The sequence below is a fragment of the Cyprinus carpio genome, chromosome A13 (assembly GCF_018340385.1).
Source record: "Cyprinus carpio isolate SPL01 chromosome A13, ASM1834038v1, whole genome shotgun sequence".
Lineage (NCBI taxonomy): Eukaryota > Metazoa > Chordata > Actinopteri > Cypriniformes > Cyprinidae > Cyprinus > Cyprinus carpio.
The window spans coordinates 12,403,311-12,426,316 of NC_056584.1; the positions used below are offsets into that span (position 1 = coordinate 12,403,311).

At 36.3% G+C, this 23,006-nt stretch overlaps 1 long non-coding RNA gene across 1 annotated transcript; it reads right to left on the bottom strand.

Annotated features, from left to right (window-relative positions):
* Positions 1-1,355: 1,355 nt before the first annotated feature.
* On the bottom strand, positions 1,356-22,391 carry LOC122147211. The gene is made up of 4 exons (XR_006161493.1): positions 22,366-22,391; positions 2,823-2,936; positions 1,729-1,841; positions 1,356-1,548 (listed from the first exon to the last, which is right to left on the bottom strand). It is a non-coding gene; the product is annotated as an uncharacterized LOC122147211 (long non-coding RNA).
* Positions 22,392-23,006: the final 615 nt, after the last annotated feature.

A 23,006-nucleotide genomic window follows, 5' to 3' on the forward strand; every position in this document is an offset into this window, starting at 1 on the left:
AAGAGTTGGAGTTATATAAAAAAGAAGAGTTTGAGCTTCTGTGAGAGACCCTCAGCTCTGAGATCTGCTTGCTGGTAGCTGGTAACTACGTACTTTTTGAACACAATGGAAAAAATAAAAATAGAAATGTTTGGCACCCTACAATGAAGAAAACTATTTTTCTTTGCAGAAGTTATTACAGAAGGTCATTTTGTGTTGAGAGTGCTTTAGTTAATCTTCAGTATGTGCTTCAAAAACCCTCTGAGTTTTGTAGGCTTATAATTGCTTATATTACTTTCACTTATGTTTTACCTTTAAATTATTTCATTTTGTTGGTCAAAGGCTTCATATATAGTATAACCAATACTGTAACAACTATAATTCAGATCTTGCTTGTACTGTTAGAAAAGTTGTTGAACTAAACTAGCTCTTTCTAGAGTAGAAATGTTCTTGTTATTAGATACCTGTCTCCATCTCACACAAAGCACTGATTTTGTGTTATGCATTTTACATGTAAGTACCAGTTTTATTTAAAATGCTGACAACACTGGCATCTAGTGGTCCTGTTACAATAATTCATCCCAAAGAGAACATCCGAGTTAGCTTTTATTATTCATGCATGCAAATAGATAAATTTGTGTCCATGTTATTCCCCAAAATAAGCTGTTGCTTTATTAAATGTCATTAAACATTTTGGAGACAGATGGAAATGGACTGATTTTTGCCTCTCTAAAGAAAATGACACATGATTTCTCAGTATGGCTAAAATGTTGCACATCCAGCAAACGGTTAAAAAAAAACGGGGGCAGGTTCTTTGACCTCAGGCTATGATTGATTGACCCCTTAGATCCCAATGGGAAGATTATTCCAGACACAGAAATTAAATTAAGTCTGAAGCCTCTTAGTATAGGCTGCTTTATTTTCCCATTGTCTGAGCATAACTAATTGTATACTGTAAAATCGCTTAAAGAAACATGACTAATGTCTAAAGATTTTGTAAGACTCCCCCTTATCAGTTAAGCTTAGCTGTTAATACTTAGAACTAAACAAAATAAAATAAAATAAACTATTCTTTCTAAATGATGCTGCCTGTGCCAGTTTGCACTTTGTTTTACCCTTGTCATCTGCTAGGGTATTTCTGTACTGAGCCTTGTCATTATAAAGATACACATTAGTTGTTACAGTACATGTTATTAAAGTACTGTGGTTAATTTGATCCAAACATCACACCACTATACAATTCAATTCCTTAAGTGTGACATTTTCCACAGTTTCCATTTTATTAACATTTTTGCACTTATATGACTGAAGTGCAAAAACTTTAGTAAATGGACTTTGCACATGATTGAGTTTGACATTTTCCACAGTTTTTTATTGGATTTAGTTCTTGTTTTAGCCACAGAGAAGGCTGAAAGACTTTGAATGATTGTGTAATCCCTGCCATAACCAGCTCTGATTGGAACATGTTTGTGATGTCGCCCATTAATTGTTCATCGCTCTTTATTTTATGACAGTCCTGGCTCTCAGGGAAGTAGGTATAAGGGGCTCCTGACATCACAGTGTGGGACTCTGCAGCGAGTTATGGGAGATATATGAAAACACCTCATTCAGTACACCATAGCATGCAGTACTGCAGTATTCGGTATTAACATTAGAGTATGTTACCAGTAAACCTAAGAGATTTCTCCATTTGTAAATATAACAGTACAATTTAAACAAATGTGCATGTGTAATGTTTTCAGAACTTACTGAGGCATATAGCCAGTCTGTTGCCACCAATGAACTGTTGTCCACTTGTCTTGTGTGGCAGAACTGCATTCCTTGAACAGCCTTGATCGTCTTATAAATTTGAAATCATAACCCTGTTTGCATGGAAGGATGAAATATAGAAGAATAAATGTTTTGTTTGTTAGGGTGGTGGTCTGTACCCTATAAGATTGGCATGGATTTTTGTTCATATCTTGTGTTGTCGATTGGGAGGTGCTGATGAATCAGTGGGTTCTGTCTTTGGGCCTGTCCCAGTAGTCACACTTGCAGTCCTTGCACTTGATTGCTTGAATATGGCATTTGGCTCAATTGTTCAAGTGAACACATGTTTTGATTAACTTTATTTATGTATTTAGTGTTTCACTACTTTGCACATTAAAGGGGTCATGGGATGCTACATGCACTTTTGCAAGGTGTTTGAACTGAAATGTGTGTTGGCAGTGTGCGTCTAATGATAAAAACCCTTTAATGATAAAAATCCACCCGGGTTTTTTTTTTTTTTTTTTTTTTTAATTTTTTAATCTACTAAAATATTTACCCCTTTCTCAAATTGAGCCGATCTCAGATGCCTATCTGTGTGACGTCACAAAAACAGTCCACTCCCACTGATTTAAGACTTTTTTAAGACCAGTAGAAACCCTGACCTAACCTGCAACATTTTTGGATGAATTTTAACTCAGGAAAATATTTTTTTACTTTATAGTGGAAAGTTTATGCAAGGTATCCTTAAACTACAAAACATTATTTTAAGTTGAAGAAAATAAGGTAGGTCAAATTGTATGTTTAAAGCTCAGTAAATGAAAGCATAAGATTTTTTTTGTTTGTTTTTTTTATACATGCTAGTTGTATTTAACTTGCTGTCATTCAGCTATATTTAAAAGTAGTAGGATATGGTAAACATCTGATACCTGAGTGCCATGCTATGTTTGCAATTTAAAACATATGAGATGTTATTGCACTGTATTGAAGTTTTGAGGTATATGAGGTATATGCTAGTGAATAATACATGATAAGATGATGATATGATAAAATCATATGTTGTTTAGAACCTTTTTTGGAGAGTGTCATTGAATTACCTTCATTTTGCTGCTTCTGGATGATATCACTCAGTGTTTGTAGCTGGTTAAAAATGTTTGGTTTTGGAATGCTGTCCATGTAATAGAAACCGTTTCAAAACAATTGTCCATAACCTACATAAAGAGAGGTTAGTATAAAAATCTAATTTTGATTTCTTATGTACCTGCAATACTGAACAATGATACAGTAGTAGGATTATTTTATTAAAACATTCGCTAACACTTTATAATAACATTCAGTTGTAAGGCATTTACAAGTGATTAGTTAATGATGAAGTAATCATTTACAAAACATAACTATGTTAATAAATGATTAATAAGTGATTTGTTAATATTTTTATCTATGTTTTGTAGATTGAGTTATAAATTATTTACCAGTGATTAGAGAATGATTAACTAATCATTTACAAAGCATGACTATACGTTCACAAATGATTAAGTAATATACTAATGATTTACAAATCTGTCATATGTTATCTTCAAAAAATAGCCTATCATGAAATAATCAAACATATCCTTAGTAAATGGTTAATAAGTTACTAGTTAATATATTATCAATCACTTATAAATCATTGAAATGTCAACATTGTACTATTGTCTCACATCGTTAAAAATACTTCATGTGTCAGAGAAGACTGTCTACTCCCTCAACAGTCAGGCCTTACATTGATTGTACACACTACAAAGTATTCAAAACCTGTTGTGTAAATGCACAAATGATGAGTAGTTAACACTTACACTTTTGAATAATGTGGGTAACCAAACAGTTGTTAGTCCCCATTAACTTATGAAAAAATATAATACTAAATTGATGGAGACAAGAAACTTTATCTTTTAACGTTCCATTCATTAAAGAATCTTGGAGTCATGTGACTTTGTCAACTGCAGTAATGGCTGCTGAAAATTCAACTTTCCCATTAAGGAATAAATTACATTTTAAAGCATATTCAGATGAAAAAGTTATTTTATATATGATACTTTGTTACACTGTAGAAAATGCAACTGCATATTTTCCCGTTTATGAAACCTTTTTTTTTTGTCTAAAATACTAAAAAAATGCTATTTTCTTGAAACTACATAAAACCTCTTGTCAGACCAACAAAATTACCTCAAATGTTGTCCCAACTAGTCAAACACAGTTGTCCGAACAACAAATTTCATAGTTGAAATGTTAAAGGGGTCATATGACGTTGCTAAAAAGAACATTATTTTGTGTCATTGGTGTAATGCATTGTTTATGCGGTTTAAGGTACAGAAAAAAACTAACAAATTTTACATATAATGTACATTATTTTTGCTCCTCTATGCCCCGCCTTTCTGAAACGTGTCTTTTTACAAAGCTCATCGTTCTGAAAAAGTGAGGTGTACGCTGATTGGCCAGCTATCCAGTGCATTGTAAGTGGCCGAATGCCTCAAGCGTGTGATGGAAATGTTACGTCCCTTAACAACCCTTAACTGTGATGCCATCTCCCAGCACGACCAGACAAAACCAATACAACCCATTACAAATTAGGCATTTGTTGCATCCAGTGGGGACATAATTACTGATTATAATGACTTATACTGTCTTTTTACACATTGTGTTGCGTATCGCGCTGCGTAAACATAAAACCATGTATTAGTTTTTTTTTGTGTTCAGTGGGGAAATAATTGTTGATTTACACTGCTCAAAACTTGTGTTTGAATCATCAGTGTCAAATTCTTTAGATTTAAAAAACGTACTTGAAGACTGTGAGTCAGAAGTGCCAGGCTGTCCATGCAAAGTTGGAACTGCCCCACTTTATAGAAACAGCCTTTGTGCCACAGACACATTGCAAGCTACTGGTTCAGGAAACAGTCCTCATCCTCCATAAAATGCACTGCACACATCTGTATATTTGGGTTGAACTGTTCTGGAACAGTGTTGTAAATAGAACTTAACCACTGATTTCTAGTTTTGTCCTCTTTTGGAAGGCCAAACAAAGTAGTTTCGCTTTCACAATGAAGCACACATCGTCTCCACGACATGGCAGCAGCGGCAACAGTGAGAAGCAAAAAGTTACGCCGCCTTTCTTTACGTGAACATTTGGGCGGCGTTATGCAAATCTTCCCACATTGTGACATAGACATGTGGGGGCGTGTTAGAATGACCCGTTTTAGGGGGGTTTGGTTGACTCTTAACTTTTTATAAAGAATATCTCTTTGGATTTGAGACTTTACAGATCTTCTTTATGCACCAAGAACTTGTAACACTCCAAAGAGAAAGGAAAAATTTAAATTGCATCATATGACCCCTTTTAGTCATAGTGAGTTCCCAGCATGCATTACAGCATTAATAAAATTATGCAGTTACTGTTATAGGATTAGTGTTTTCCTATTTGATGACTTCATTTAAAGTTTTTTTTTAAGCTCAACATTTTAACATTTGTTGATTGATACCATTCTTGAGGTTTGTGTGTCAAGTTTTGGGGCATAGACTATGTTCAACCATTTAAATTATTATAATTATTATTATTTTTTTTATTTTTTTTTGGGGGGGGGGATATCAGAGTCTTGTAAGATATTTTGCAAACAAAGATAATGTTGTTATTTTTACATTTGCTCAACATTTTTTTTTTTTTACAGTGTACAGTTATATTTAATTACAACAGTATTTCACAATGTATTTTTGATCACATAAATGACGCCTGGGAAAGCATAAGTCTTCTTTCAGAAACATTTTTAAAAAATCTTACAAACAACTTTTGAACGGTAAGAAATGCATTAAAAAACATAGTTCTTACAAAAAATCTCAGAAGTGTTTATTTATATCTGTATTTAATTTCAAAAATTATAATTTTACCTGTTTACCTGTTGCTTTTTTCTCCATTTGCTGATCTCTTCTGTATTATTATTATTATAATTATTATTATTATTATTAACTGCGAGTTCACCTTTATTAGTGTGTTTCAGGCAGTAAAAGCATGTAAGAGTGTTGGCAAACAATTCACTAGAGGGAGCACTACTTTTGGGCTAAGGAGGAATATACACTCTGCATGAAACCCTAGACATTAAATCATGCCTCAAAGGACTGCTCGCTCAAACAGATTAAATCATAATAATTACTCTCTCCTCTAATTGCTCGTTTGTTTAATTGAGGATTAATTACTGCAGTACACAACGATGACAAAGGCTTTAAGTAAACTCATTTCACTTGATTGTTGAGTCTTTAGTTTATTGTGTCTTTGAGGGTGAACCCTGTTTCAATAAGAGCTTTCCTGTTGTGGCATAAGAGCTTTGGAAGTGATGATTGTACAGCTGTGATGTCCTAACCTATTCTTTAAGTATCTCCACACAAAAGCGGCTTAAACACAGTTTTACATTGTTCAACATTTAATGCTTAGCCAGTGGCCTGCCAGCCAAAAGAGTGGATCTTTTCTGTTGTTTGTGGGATATGCACATCCCATTAATCGTACACTTGATGAGTAGTTAATGCTACTTATTGGAGTGGAATTTCTTTTTCATCCAAATAAATGAGGTTATAATTTGCATTTTTTAAACTAAAGGATTTATGGATAACAAATAAGTGAAAATTAAGACTTAGCAGCTTAAAATTGAGAACTTGGCAAAATTGCTACATTTTTCAAATTTTCATTACTGAGTATAAAGCTTTTCTTTCCATCTTCTTTTTTTTTCAGTCTAAGGCAATTAACTGTATGAGCCTGGCAGATGGACACATGTGAATCCTTTTCATCTGTTGTGTTTGGAGAAACACTGCCTAAACCGCTTTATACACAAATTAGTAGATAATGTTTCTGAAACAATGAGTATATCAGTGTGTTTGAGTGGTTTTGTTTGACTCTCATTTCAGTGACATCTTTAGATTAAAAGGAAGTTGGTAATACAAAGAAATCAACATACAGCATGTTCTTTCTGAGTGTCTGAATTTGGAGGTCTGGGACCTGTGCCAACACATTGTCGCATATGAAACCACGGATGTACTCACTAAAAGAGATGGTTGATGCTAATGGGTGTCTAAGGGGTATTTACAGATTAATATTATTTTTATTTTTTTTTATGTTTCTTCTTTTACTGTTGCTAAAGGATTCCATCAGCCCCTGCAAGTCTTGCTTGAAAACAGACTGGGCAAGTAAAAACTTTTTTTTTGTTACTATTGCTGTTAATTGATAAACAAATACAATAATGATAAATAAATAATTGCACTTTTTTTCTGAAATTAATTGTGATTAATCCCACCTAACATTAAGCTTTTTAAATATACTTTTATATGCAATAATGTAACATTCAATCTTCAAATGAATGTAGAAACAACATAAAGACATATATATATTTTTTATTGCATTTTCATGACAGAAGGCGACTATCACTGATACCAATAATACTGATGTCTCTTTAAAATGTTTTTTTTTCCTCTCTCTAATACTTAACCATTGACTAAAGCCATTCAACATTACAGTATAATTAAGAGCTATCAATTTTAACAGTTATTAGACTTAAAACAATAACAACTTTTGATTTAAGTTAAAGTAAAAACAATCTTCACAGAAATCCATTATAAAAAATGTGATATTTAGGTATCTGTGTACTTCAGCAACTACAGAAATTTGATAAAGTTATCAAACACTAAATTCTAAATTATCAAAGACTTTTTTTAAAAAATCAAAGACAGCCAGAAACCTTTGAGTTGTGATTGATGATCAGCTGAATTTCTCAGACCACATTGCTAAAACTGCCCAGTCCTGCAGATTTGTCTTATACAACATTAGGAAGCTCAGGCCCTTTCTTTCAGAACATGCTACACAACTCCTTGATCAAGATCTTGTTTTGTCCAGACTAGACTATTGCAATGCTCTCTTAGCAGGTCTTCCAGCCAAATCCATTAAACCTCTACAACTAATCCAGAACGCAGCTGAATGATTAGTCTTTAACAAGCCAAAAAGAACACGTGTCACACCTCGGTTCATCAATTTGCATTGGCTACCAATAGCTGCTTGCATACAATTCAAGGCATTCATTGATGCTTGCCTACAGATCTAACACTGGATCTGCACCCCTTTACCTAAATTCACTACTTCAGACTTATGTGCCCTCTATAAGCTTGTGTTTTGCAAGTGAACAGTGCATTATAGTGGCATCATCCCAAAGAGGCACAAAATCACTTTCACAAAATATAGATTAACTGTTCTCTCCTGGTGGAATAACCTGCTCATCTCAATCCGAGCAGCTGAGTCCTTAGCCATCTTCAAGAAATGGCTCTTCCTTCTTCATTTGTCCCTCTTACTCTAGCACTCTCTATTCTAATTAACCGAGACTTCTATTGTCCTCATTTGTAAGTCGCTTTGGATAAAAGCATCTTCTAAATGACTAAATCTAAATATTGATTAATCCTTAAATCTACAAAAGTTATTGATTTCCTTTTTTTTTTTTTTTTTTTTTTGTCTTTTGATTAACAGACATCACAGCAGCTGGGTTATTTGGATATTTTGGCTGCTATAAAGAGCTGCTGAACATGACGTGGATGTGACACACATCATATTTTCTCACAACTCTTTACCTTTTCTGACCTGCTTCAGGTCTTAAAGTCTCTACTAATGAGCTGATGAGTTGAATCGGGTGTGTTAGCTGAGGGGGACAGTGTTGGGTTCTCCAGGACAGTTTTAAAAACCACTGCATATTAGAGACATGTTCTTAAATGTGACTCATATAACAAATACTTTTATAAATGCATGTATAGTATTTAGGCAGCTTTAATCACCTTTTTGGTAAATTCATGACTTAACTGACGAAATAACTATGGCATTGCATGCTCGTAGTTTCTTTTTTACTTTAATATGAAATGATTCACAGCGCGCCACCACATTTGTGAGTGCAGTTGAAGAGCATGTGATGAGCATGTGAGTGCAACTGAAGAGCATGTGCTATGAGAACAGTATAATGGCTACAGGACAGCAAAATTTGTTTTTACTCATCTGACCACAGGTCAGTTTTTTTTTTTTTTTTTTTTTTTTTTTTTTTTGCAGTAGTATGTAAGTCATTTCATATTTTCTGAGGTTTAGAAGTGAAGACAGGTCAAACATCAGAGGTGCTTTACTGCTGCATGTGTATGCCAACATCTATTGTAGTATCATCCGTGTGACATTCTGCCCTTGAGTTATAGTTTTAATCTCTGTCTTTACACAGCTGTAAATAGGACCAGTTGAAAAACTATAACAGCTCATAAAAGTGTCAAAGATCCCTATTAGATTCTCTCTCCTTTTAATGCCATAAGTAAGCACTTGATTGACCTGTTGTGACAGAGCATTAAAAAAAGGTACTGCTCTGATCTTTTTTCTTTCTATTCTGTGAAAATAACATTCTAGTCAGATGCATTCATAGTTAAAGCCTGTTTTCCCTCAATTTGATTTGCTTAGCTGTAGTAAGCTAGTTAGCTACCCTAAAAGTTGTTGTTCAACGCATATAAAGGAACAGGTTGGATTTTGCATGTGGGATTGAGAGTTAATGTTGTGTAGAAAAATTGACAAATTCAGAAGGGTTCAGTCATTATAGACATAGATTGAATGTAAAATGGATGAATAAGCGTAAACTCATGTGACGTGTACCTTCAACAGGGGGTTCATAGGGCATTAAAGGTGAAAGATGGATTGGAAGCAAGAAGACATGGCTTTGGAGTAATGCAGGAGTAAAGAGAGAATGTGCTCCTATCTTATTGCATTTTCTATGAGAGAAGATACAGAATGTGAGAGCTAACATGGTAATACTGTATGTTTGATGTTTCATGTTCACTTATGTGTGTAGTGAAAAGTAGAAAATAAGTGAAAGTTGACACTTAAAAGGGAGTATAAGGAACAAGGGCTTGGTTAATAGCATGCCTTAAGCATTATACTCTTTGGATAACTTTGCGTAGCTGGGAATTTGGCATGGACCCGAGTGTTGGCCAATCCTTGTTATGGAGGGTCCCAGGCAGTAATCTATCCAATGCACCCCACAGCTGGAAACCTTCTCTGATATATGCTTGGATAGAGAAGCTCAAGGGCAAATTCTGATGCAAGGCCTCCACAAGGGCCATGGTATTTATATGTTAAAGACAGTGAGTAGTGTTCTTTCTTTTTGCTCTTCTCACCCTTCAGTCAAAGTGCAATTCCATCTTTTCAGACCTTAGGCTTAGTCTTTAAACATTTGATGTGAAATAGGAATTGCTGTTCTGTGGAGCTTCCAGAAAACAGGCATGAATGCCTTTTTGAAATGTAACAATTTATTTATTTATTTATTTATTTATTTTTGCACGTAGAAACGAGAATAAATTTTTTTAATGTGCTGGAAAAATGTTCTATTGTGTGATCAGAAAATTAAATGTACCTTTTACTTATTTCCTAATGCCACAGGATAGCTTTGCAGCACATTTTGGTAAGGTGCTGGAAACTTTGAGTATATCAAGTGGTCCACTGAATGGCTCACCTAATGTTAGCACTGAGTGCAATGGCATTTCCAGAAGAAGTTGCAAATATGACAATATATCAGATATGCTGTCATTCGTTAATTCATTCATTCATTCATTCATTCATTCATTCATTCATTCATTCATGTTGTAATCAGCATTTAAAATGAAAGAGGAGGGCAATGATTATTTTTTGACTTTTCCAGGTATAAGATTCAATCACCTTTGGGATTAATTTATGAGTCAAATCCACCCTTGGGTATTCTAAGCATCTAGTATTTTTTTGCTCCATGAGTGGTGCAAAGCAGTAAGAAAAAAAAAGCAAAATGGCTATGTCACAGTTGCTTTGGCTCAAAGTGGCGAGCATAGAGGAAAATAAATAAATAACTAAATAAATAAAAACTGCTGGCATTTCAACACCAGAACACCTTAGCCAATGCTTGGTTAAGCATCTTCCCCTAGTGCTTTCCTAATTCTAAATGCCGCCAGTGTCCTTGATGCTTTTACACCATTTCCATCAGAAATGCCATTGCTTTGGGTTATGGCTTCATGGCTGCTCATTTCATGTCACATGACTTATTTATTTATTTTTATTTATTTTTGTCCAACTAGCCCTTTTTAGCCTTGAGTTTTTAGTCTGTTATGCTGTGGAACATAATTGGCCCACAGAAAGATTGTGTTAAATGTAAATGTGGCTTGAGAGCCTGATACTAAGTTAATGCATGCACTTTGTGGCACATGAATCCCTTATCCCTAACATAGCATCATCCATATAGTGCAGCAAGTGTGTGCGACATCTGCAGACCTGACTACATGGCTTAAAGATTACTGTGTAATGGAGCTTGCTTAGTGACCCAGTGAATATATTAACTATTCGGTACGGTAACTGATAGATAGTCAACAAGTAAACATTGCTGAGGTTAATAAAGGGATAGTCTACTCAAAAATGAGTAGTCATTAACTCACCCTCAACGTGTAAAATATAAAAGAAGATATTTTGAAGAAGGTTGGTAGCCACACAGTTTTGGTGCCCATTGATTTGCACAGAATGGACAGAAAAAAAACAACAACCACCAAACACGTCATACAAGTCATTCTGTTTTGTAACAACATGAGGGTGAGTAAATTATGACATTGTCATTTTTGGGTGAACTATCTCTTTAATATCCACAAAGCTATCATAGAGACCTTCAGATTATGTATAATAACAGGAACATTGCTCACAGCAGGTGATTTGAAGTCTCTCACTGCTAATTTGATTGGATTTGTTTGTTTAGCATTATATTTTATGGTGCTAAGGACATGACCTTTGCCATTATCATTGTGGGGAACCGCATTTGTGTTCGTATTAGAAGCACAGCAGGCCTCAGTTGAGCTGCACCTCCATCGGTTACATCTGTCAGTCTGGTGTGCTGGGGATGAATGTAAGAGTAAACCGCTTATATGATATCTGGCCAAGTATGTGGCCAAGTTTTTATTTTATTAACCAAGGGCAAGCTTTTGACATCATCTGTGCTACAAAACAGGGATGAGTGCATAGCTGAGAAATATCTATGCTCAAGTATGACAAGTGAATATTGTGGTTCATAGACCAAGCTATGCAGAAATATAGCTTTTTTTGAACTATTCTGACCCCATTAGGCTACAGCTGGATGGACCTGTCTTGTAGATTGGCTTTTGTTAGAAAACATTGGAGGGGAATATGGAGGAATCTAGGTTTCCTCAAACTGGGTGTTTCCCTTGCCCCCACACTACACAGTTTTATAGCAATTACACATTATATAAGTTTCTTTTTAAATTTCTAAAAGAGAATCTTTCCTCAGCAAGGTTTACTTTGGATGTGATTTGAATGTGATCACATTCATTGACTTGTGATATGCTTCACTATTTTCTTTAATTGGAGCGCAGAGCAAAAAGGAAATGCAAGCATGATGGGAAATTTGACAGCTGTGAGATGTGCATTGTCCTTAAAGGGGTCATATGACTTTGCTAAAAAGAACATTGGTGTGTATTTGGTGTAATGCAATGTGTTTGTGTTTATTTTCTTGAAACTACATAAAAACCCTTGTCAGACCAACAAAATTACCTCAAAAGTTGTCTCAACTAGTTAAACACAGTTGTCTGAACAAAGAATTTCATATTGCTGAATTGTTAAAGGGGTCAAATGACGTTGCTAAAAAGAACATTATTATGTGTATTTGGTGTAGTGCAATGTGTTTATGCGGTTTAAGGTTAAAAAAACACATTATTTTCCACATAATGTACATTTTTGTTGCTCCTCTATGCCCCACCTTTCTGAAAAGCGTCAATTTTTACAAAGCTCATCATTCTGAAAAGCGTGGTGTACGCTGATAGGCCAGCTATCCAGTGCATTGTGATTGGCTGAATACCTCAAGTGTGTGACGGAAATGTTACGCCCCTTAACATACTGTGGTGCCATCTCCCAGCATGACCAGACAAAACCAATACAACCCATTACAAACGAGGCATTTGTTGCATCCAGTGGGGACATAATTACTGATTATAATGACTTATACTGTGTTTTTACATGTTGCGTTGTGTATTGTGCCACGTAAACCTAAAACCATGTCTGCATTTGTGATCGGAGAAATGACAAACAGCAAGTGCTACTCTACACTGCTTAAAACTCGCGTTTGAATCATCAGTGGCAAATTCTTTAAATATAAAAAATTCAGAGTCAGAAGCACCAGACTGTGCTTGCAAAGTTGGAACTGCCCCACTTTATAAAACCCATTGTAGGCTATGCAGAACTGCAGGTTCAGGAAACAGTCCTCCCTAAAATGTGTCACACACTGTGGGTTAGAGTGAGTGGTGGCCGGCGGGCTCCAGTGAGGAACGGCCGGTGGTCTTGAGAATGGCGCGTCCGGCAAATTCGATGAAGGAGCGGCCGGCTGGACTCTGCTTCATCCACTGTGAAAGCCGATCTGGCGATCCACAGCGTGAAGTTGATTTATTTCCTCAGCGACCAGCACGGATCAGCTCTAGGCATGACAAAGCAGATATCGTCCTCTTTTGGAAGGACAAACAAAAGTTTTAATAAAACGCACAGGATCTCCACAACATGGCTGCGGTGGCAACAATACTACAGCGAGATTAAAAGTTACGCCTTCTTTCTTTATGTGAACATTTGGGCGGTGTTATGCAAATCTTCCCACACAGTGGTGTGATGTGTGTGTGGGGGGGCGTGTTTAAAAGCAGCGTTTTAGGAGGGCGTGGACAAGTCTTAACTTTTATAAAGAATATCTCTTTGGATTTGAGACTTTAGTCTTTGCAACTTTACAGATCTTCTTTATGCACCAAGAGCTTGTAACACTCCAAAGAGATCCCTTTAACATCACTGTAAGCCTAACCTAAGCCTAACATAGGTATTATGGCTTTCACATGTGTTTTTACAGCGTCCCTAGAACTACAAGAATGTACCTATTAGGGTTGTCACGATGCCATAAACATGTTACAATACTTTGCCAGCTACCAAGTAGTATCACGATGCCATGAGAACCATAATGATGATAGAACCGTTTAAAAAAAATACAGTGGCACCGCCGGTATTTTGGAGTCTTAGTATCACGATACTACTGTAGTACCGGTAAACCGTGCAACCCTAGTACCTATACATACAATTCACTGTAGTTTCCAGCTGAAGCGAACATTAGATGCAGTAAAATGGCAACAACTTTTCACAAATTATGATTAAAGGGGCAGATTATTGATAATTATAATGATGCATTTTTGTGTGGTTACTTGTACAATAATATGTTATGACTCGAACAAAATGGTGCCTGCTTTGTAAACTAATACTTTTTGAACTTGCTTGGTAGCTCACCTCGTACAGCACTGCACTTGAGATGCAGAGCTCTCGCATACAAGTTTTGTGAAAAACGTCAGATAAAAGACCTTAAAGACTAGAAGCTAGCTAAAATGTTTCAACTTTATCAACATTTGCTTTGGTTAACACTATCAGTTACTTTACAGTAGGTGGTACTTTTTCTAAATGCAATATAGCATTAACCATTTAGCACCATTCACCAGACATTTTATTTCTAAACTTCTGCAAAACGTATAACAGCCAACATAATTAAACAATGGCATGTACACATTCAACATTTTTGGTTAAAACTGAACACTCATTAGACATTTCACTTTGGAAGTGTCACTAAATGTGCAAGAAGCAAATGTAATTTAATTTTTCAGAAATGTCACCTCATGTGTTGTCTTTTTGAGACATGTGAAGTCGTACTTTCAAAAATGGCATCTGAATTTTAAGCTCAAAAGTTGTATTTATATAAAAAGGGTGGACATAGTGTTATGGTCCATCTAGTGTTTTTTGCTTTAACATTTTTTGCTATGTTAAATGAAGGTATCCATTAGGAACATATGGACAGGATGAGCACAGATGGCTTTACTTTTCTCTGCCTGCAGGCCCAGGTAAGCCTCACACTCACATTGTAGCTCAAAATACGACTGGCTCCTCAGGGATTCCTCCTGTTTTAAGATACACTGGAGTTGTTCTTATCATGGAAATCCCCTTATTTCCATTCTCAGCCTTTAATATGAACTCTTCCAATATTCCCACTATTGCATTCCATAGAATTTCTCAGTATTGATTTACCATACAGCTCTTATCAGGTTGTGGGTGTGTGCTTATGCATGTAATTCATTCATGCTTACAAAATGAGCATGTCATGTTCAGGGTCAGAGAGATAAGGAGGAAAACAGACAGGAGGTGGCATACTGTGTGGGAACAGAGAATACATCCTATGAATGTAGAAGTATATGTTGGCTTTAGACCCAGCAGGGGTCTGTGAATGTAGCACTCTAATGATCATCTGAGATAAAAGCAGCTTTTCTCACAGAGTACCTCATATATAGCAAGGGGGCATTGATTGCATTTTTCTTTGATATTGGACATTTTATACCCATTATTGATTGGGTGATTGAGGATTTAAGTGCAGTGAAAATACGAGAGGGGATAGGCTTACATGCGGTGATCTGATTTTGGCCTCAAAATGGCCTGGTTGATATTTTAGCCATTTAAATGGAATTGAAATATAAGCTGGTGGCAGTGTGAATATTAAAGGTATAGTTCACCCAGATATGAAGACTCTGCCATCATTTACTCACTCTCGTTTGTTCCAAAGCAACCTGTATATGACTTTCTTTCTCCTGTGGGACAACAAAAGTGTTCTGTTACAGAAGTTGTCAAGTTATTTGTTACTGAAGCATTTAGCAAAGACAAATACAAAACTGACTGGAAATTGTGGTTGCTTTTTCCAAGTCTTTATCAGAACAAATGAATTAAGACTTTGTGCAGTGTTTTTGTCTGTACATACTAGGGTCAGTGGTTCACAGCTTTTGTAAGAGTCAGATGTGATGATACACTGGGGCTTTAATTAAAACTAAAGTTTTCTCCTCTACACTATGCATAGCAATTCTGCCCTTGAGCATCAGAAATTTGTGCAAGTTGCTCTAGGTTGCTACAATACGGAATTACTTTTCTCTCTATAAGAACAGAACAAGCTGACGTAAGCAGCACACATTTCTTTCAGTGCCCATATTGGCAATCTGGGGCTAAGGTTCTGTGTTGACCATTTGTATGTACATGTTTCCCTTCATTTACAATTGGGTTTTAATTATGATCAAGTTCTAATAGTTTTCAGTATCTCCTAAGCAACAACCATTTTATAATCTAAGGCTATTATTAAATAAATAGTCCGCAAAATCACTGCCTTTGTTTTACTTTTTTTTTTTTTTTTTTTTTTTTTTGTAGTATACATTTCTATTATGCAATAATGTTAATGTAAAAGCACACTGCTGCTTTGCTTTTGTGCTGCTCATGTATATTGTGAAACTGACCTAACATCCTTTCACTACTATGCAGAACCATATTGTCCTGGAACAAAATGTCAAAAGGCACATTTTATTACAGTTTATAATTTTTGAATGTCGAGGTTATGTTTCATCTTGCTTTACTGAGTGATTTATGCCTATTCCTATTCAGCCAGTAGAAACTAAAAAGAACACTGGAGAGTCTGAACTTGTGTCTTTGGATACTAGGACTTGCATTTATCATGCTGCCAATTCAAAACTACACTTTTCAATACCAGTCACCTTCACTCTGCACTCTATCCCTCTTTGTTATTTTAATGAAACTGTAATTACAGAAATCACTTAGGCTTTCTCTGTCATTTGCTTTGACTATATGATGTGTGTGTGTGTGTGTGTGTGTGTGTGTGTGTGTGTGTGTGTGTGTGTGTGTGTGTGTGTGTGTGTGTGTAGCACTTTACTGTACAACAGCTTTTTAAAAAACACACTTTGAGTTCTCTACAACGCTGGAAAGCTGCTCCAATATTTACGTGGTCCTACCGTGGTCTTGCCTGATCGTAACCCTTCATTTGAATGTTTTGGTCCTCTGAAAATTTCCATTTCACACTAACTATAGTGAAATTTTCCTTTTTTGTTATGTTCAATTTCGTCGTTATGATTATATTCTTCCTGTGATTTCTATTAGCGCTCAGTACTGCTGATTGGTTGCGAGTTTGTTTTGGTACTCGGTCTGACACATTGCTCAAACGCGTTTTTCAAATATCGCTTAGTGCACCTTTAAATGCACATATTAAAAAATAAAGTTATATGTAATTATATTAATATAATTCTATATCAAGAATATTATTTTATGATGTGAAATATATAGATATATATATAATATAAATATATATATTATATATTAATATATATAATCTATACATTATAATGGATATTAAATCTTACATCAAAGGTCAAATATTTGTTTGTATTATTTTTATTGTTATTATTTTACAAAACTGTTAGGGTCTAAAGGGATATCCCAAAGTTTATTCAAGTGTGAATTTGCTTCATTGCATGGTTTAGGGAATTGATTGCCCTAAAATTGACTTAAAATCACATTGCAAATAAAAAATAAAAAATAAAAAAAAATATATTGCAAATTGATGATAGTTTGCAGTGAGTGACTTTGAACCTTGGCACAATTCAAATACATATTGGTAGGAATCCTCAAATTCATAAAATATGCATCTCTACAAACATATTTTTCCATGTCAAAAGATGTAGGGGTACTTGTGAAAAAACGTAGAAAAAAAAAACAAAAAAAAAAACAACAACATGTAAACTCTGTTTACATTCTTGCTTCTCCTATCTTTTCTGTTTGTGATTTTTGATGCTTCAAATCACTGTAATCAATAAACCCATGGGCTGAGAACCATTACTTCGAAATAAGCTGAAACGATCATGAAAGCAGCCTGCATTACAGCCTAACTGCCAAGGAGTTGAGCTGGTGAAAAACTCACTAGACAAACCGTAGCATAAACATATAGCACTGAAAGAGAAAGAGAGGAAAAGCAATAGTGAAAGTTGCGATTTAAAGTGAAATACTTTATATTCTCAGCTAGGATTAGAGCAACAACAGGATGTTATTAAAAACTGGACACTGGAAGAGACATTGAAAGAAACGATGTGATTTCACAGTCCTTTTCAAAAGTACTACATGGTTTATCTTAAGTAGGTTTTCAAGAGCATTTTCATGTATTTTGTGGAAATCTCAAGTTTTGCAGGTGAAAGGAAACTGACACATGCTGCACTTGTTAGACTGTCCACTCGGTGGCAGTGTGGCACAGCACTTCACATCGGGTTTCATCCGTGTGGCTCTGGCATCTGATGCTGGCATTTCCACCTTCACCAAATACACATCCCGTTTCTCCACCACATCACAAATCTTGGAGAAATTAATCAGTGAAATGCATCGTCAAACCAATGATTGGGCAAAATGGCTTGTCAACCCAATATTATTGTTTTCCTATCATGTGTCAGCCTATTTCCTGCCAGTACAACACTCTCTGAAGCAATGATCCAAGGATCCTCTCTTGAGTACAGAATCTCTCCTACCTTTCTCGGCCATGATACAATGCAATGTCTGTAGTCCGAATGAGCCTTTTGGAAAGAGCATGGCCAGGAACTGCCAGAAACACACACACACACTCTCTCTTTCTCTCTGTGTCCTTCTCACTTCCTCTCACCATCCATTTCTCCCTCTCTCACACACAGACTCATTTGCCCACACACATGTAAAGCAGGTCATTAGTATGCTTGTTGGTCACCTCTCTTCATCAGAAGTGTAATATATATATATATATATATATATATATATATATATATATATATATATATATATATATATATATTCTAAATGTTTTAGAATCATGGGGGTTGGCTCTTTTGACTCATGCTAGCAAACATGACTTTCATCACGCATGCTATACATGTTAGCTGTGAATAGTTACATGCTAGTAGTGATTGGCTAAGTGCTAAATCAGGCTTACATGCTAAGAATTGTATAAAAATATAAAGTAACGATCTGTGACAACTACCAACCACTTAGCAACATGGTAGTAGCCAACCAGAACACCCTAGCAACCACCCAGAACTCCCTAGTAATGGCCTGGCAGCCACCTAGTTATAGCTTTGCAACCATCCAGAACTCCCTAGCAACCACCCAGGTTACCATAGCAACTTCCCAACACCACCCAGGATATCCTAGCAACACCATAGCAACCACCCAGAACACCCTAGCAACCGCATAGCAACACCCAAACAACCACCCAGAATACCTTAGCAACCGTGTAGCAACACCCTAGTTACCACCCAGGATACACTAGCAACCGCATAGCAACATCATAGCAACCACCCAGAACACCCTATCAACCACCTAGCAACTAGGGTTGGGCCGATAGACAATACCATCGTCCATCGCTGTTGGCTGACAGACGTCAGGATGTTCAGCCAAATTAACTGGTTATTATTTATGCAATTGATTATGAGTGACCCCTGCTGGTGTTATGGTGCATCATTCAGCTTTAATTTTTGAAGCTACACACTTCCCCATCAAAGAAACTCTTCTCATGCCTGAGATACGTTCATGTGCATGTGTCTGTGTGGATGCCCACAGTTTCTGAAGTGCATAGGGAATAGTACTGTATTTATTTATTTTCTATTTCTGGTATGAAACTGTATGTCAATCAGTTTACACAGTAATGATGCATACAAACAGACATTTCCTCATGCTATTCTCTATTTTAATTTGAGCTTTGTAAGAAGAGGCATGTTACAACTAGGAACATTCTCTTGCTCTTTAGTGTAACTGTTCCTGTGGCTCAGTAATAGAGCATTGTGTTAGCAGCACAAAAGTTTGTGGGTTCGATTCCCAGGGAACACAAATACTGGTAAAAAATGTACAGCCTGAATGCACTGTAAGTCGCTTTGGATAAAAGTGTCTGCTAAATGCATGAATGTAACTGGTCAGGAGCTTTGTAAACTTCCCTGCTGCTTCAAACGCTCCACTATCATTCTGGTCCCCCAAAAAACCCAAATCACTGGACTTAATGATTACAGACCTGTCGCTCTCACGTCTGTGGTCATGAAGTCATTTGAGAGACTGGTGTTAACCTATCTGAAAAACATCACTGGACCCTTGCTGGATCCTTTTCAGTTTGTGTACAGAGCAAACAGGTCTGTGGATGATGCAGTCAACATTGGACTGCATTCGATTCTGCAACATCTTGATAGACCTGGGACTTACGCAAGGGTTGTGTTTGAAGACTTCAGTTCAGCCTTCAATACCATCATGCCTGACCTTCTCTCAGACAAACTGACCCAGCTCTCCATACCCACCCCCATCTGTCAATGGATCATTTGCTTCCTGACAGAAAGGTAGCAGCTAGTGAGGTTGGGGAAACTCACATCCCGTACCCTCACTATCAGCACTGGCGCCCCTCAGGGATGTGTGCTCTCCCGACTGCTCTTCTCCCTGTATCGGAATGAATGCACTGCAAAATAACCCTCTGTCAAGCTCCCGAAATTTGCAGATGACAGTACCATCATCTGCTCATACTCAATGGAGACGAATCTGCTTACAGACAGGAGGTTGAGCAACTGGCTGTCCGGTGCAAACACAACAACCTGGAGCTCAACACGCTCAAAACAGTGAAGATGATCGTGGACTTCAGAAGAAACCCCCCATGAACAGCACTGTGGCTGCAGTAGAGTCATTCAGGTCCCTGGGCACCCCTATATCTCAGGACTCTCACATTGCTAAAAAGACCCAGTAGAGGCTGTACTTCCTTTGACAACTGAGGAAGTTCAATCTGCTACAGGAGCTGCTGAAACAGTTCTACTCGGCTGTCATTGAGTCTGTCCTGTGTTCATCCATAACTGTTTGGTTTGGCTCAGCTACTAAATCAGACATCAAGAGACTACAACGGACAGTCAGGACTGCTGAGAGGATTATTGTCCCCCCCGACCAACTTCCAAGAACTTTACACCTCCAGAGTGAGGAAAGTGAGGCTGGTAAAATCACTCTGAACCGCTCACACCCAGCACACTCTCTCTTTCATCTGTTGACCAGAACAGCCAGGCACAAGAACAGTTTCAGCCTGAACAAATAAAACTTTCATAACTATACATTGTCCATTAAAACTGACACATTTATGTTTGCACTATGTCTGTACTGCATATGTTCTGCACTGGAAACTCCTGTCGTAAAGACAGATTCCTTGTATGTAAAGATACTTGGCAGTAAAGCTCTTTCTGACTTGAGCTTATGATATATATATATATATATATATATATATATATATATATATTATTATTATTTTTTTTTTTTTGCAGAAGGATAACATTTAATGAATTTGTCATAAAAAGAGTAACATATTAACACGTAAATCGAACCAATGAATCACAGCTGAAGGGGTTGCAGGCACTACACTTCACTCTTTAGTTATGACTTATTCACAATAAGTGCAATAAACAGCATGGCCTCATACTTTATGGCTTACATAAATGACAATAACAGTGATATTATCCATGAACAACAACAAAGTAACATCTTTCTTTGATCAAATTGCAGCTACACTATAGATAGCCACATAAATTTCTCAGCTTTGGTGACTATCTTACATTATGCCTTACTTCACCTAACTATAGGTTTATACGTCTGTATCTGTTAATAACTGTCAAACATTAATATTGATTCGACTGAGTGTGCTAGTCACAGGTAAGTGAAGGGTTAAGAAGGCCAACTGTTCAAATGCCAACCATATAATTAATTTAAATGGGAGGAATTTAGTGATGCAGTTTCTTTAACAGGGTTTTAGCATGCTGAGAGTGTTTTGCTTTAACATGCTGATAGACTGTCAGCAAAGTTTAATCTCTAAATTCATCCCCTTTAAAGTGCCACCACTACAGCCATCAAAACACCGCTTGTGTAACAAATTTGCCACACTCAGTAATAAATTTCAAGACATATTGTCAGTCTCTCAGATCGCATGCTGTGAGCAAGCATTAATATATTGATCTCCATTTTGTTGTGAGAATTGTGATAGTTCTGTGCAATAAAGGTTATAGATGTTTATCTGGTTTGTTTGTTGAATACCGGCCAGTTGAAGGGCCATGCCATCTGCATTGTATCTTTAAATGCTGGTCAGTATACATGTTCAGAGAGACATTTTTGGCTCTTGCATAATGTTTCTCCTATTGAGCATTGTGTATTTAAGATATTTGTATCTTTAAATGCTGGTCAGTATACAACTTGAACAACGGATGTTTTAATTGAAGTATCTTTAGAAATATTGTTTTATGTTTTTTACTTTCATGCAAGGATGTTTTACTTGAACACCCTCTAAAAATCTGATTATACAGGGCTTACTTAAAAAAAAAAAAAACTGTTTGGTACTGATCACGTTGATTAACAACACCCCTCATTGTATGTGTGTATTTTAAGTGCAGTAACTGATTATCAGATTGTTGGTTCTTCCTTACTTACTGTGTTTGGATTGTGGATGATCGTGTCGGCCTGCACTCTGCCCACGAAACTGGGATTTACAGCACTGGATCACCAATTTACTGGTTCACCGAGGTCCCTGCGTCACCCACCATCAGAGCTTGAGATCGTCGCCACTCCCCTTCAGTGCTTGGACGCCACTGTTTGTCTATTTTTCTGACCTTCTTCATATCTTGTCATAAAATATCCTGCCTAAAATCTTACAGTAATGATTCACCCAGAAATAAAAATTTACTCACAATCAGGCCATCCATAATATAAAGGATCCTCTGCACTGAATGGGTGCCGTCAGCTGATAAAAACATCACAATAATCCACACTACTCCAGTCCATCAGTTAACATCTTGTGAAGTGGAGAGCTGTGTGTTTGTTATAAACAAATTCATCATTAAGAGATTTTTAAGAAGAGTGTTATTATGGATTATGGACCTGTATTTCGTCCAGAAGCGCTGGTTCAGCGTTAAACTGCCTTAATGATGGATTTGTTTCTTAAAAACACAGCATCTCACTTCATAAGATGTTTGGTCGTATGAGTCGTATCAATTACGGTGAGTACCTTTTTTAGCAAATTTTTATTTCTAGATGAACTATTCCTTTAAGACCAAATAGGTTTTATTTCTGTACTTTCTGGTTTGTCTGTCTGTATTTATTTAATACATTTCTTTGTATTTAATTATGATAAACTTCTCTCGTCTTGGAGAAAACATATGTTACATTGTTTTAAAATTCAAGATTATTTTCTTTTGTCTGTTTAATCTGTTCCCTGCATTTGTTGCTTATCTTCAAATTTCATTATTTTATATGTTTAAACACAATATACATTTGTTTTTGTTTACTGAATGTCATACATAAACTTCATATGAAATTCGTTGTAACTTAT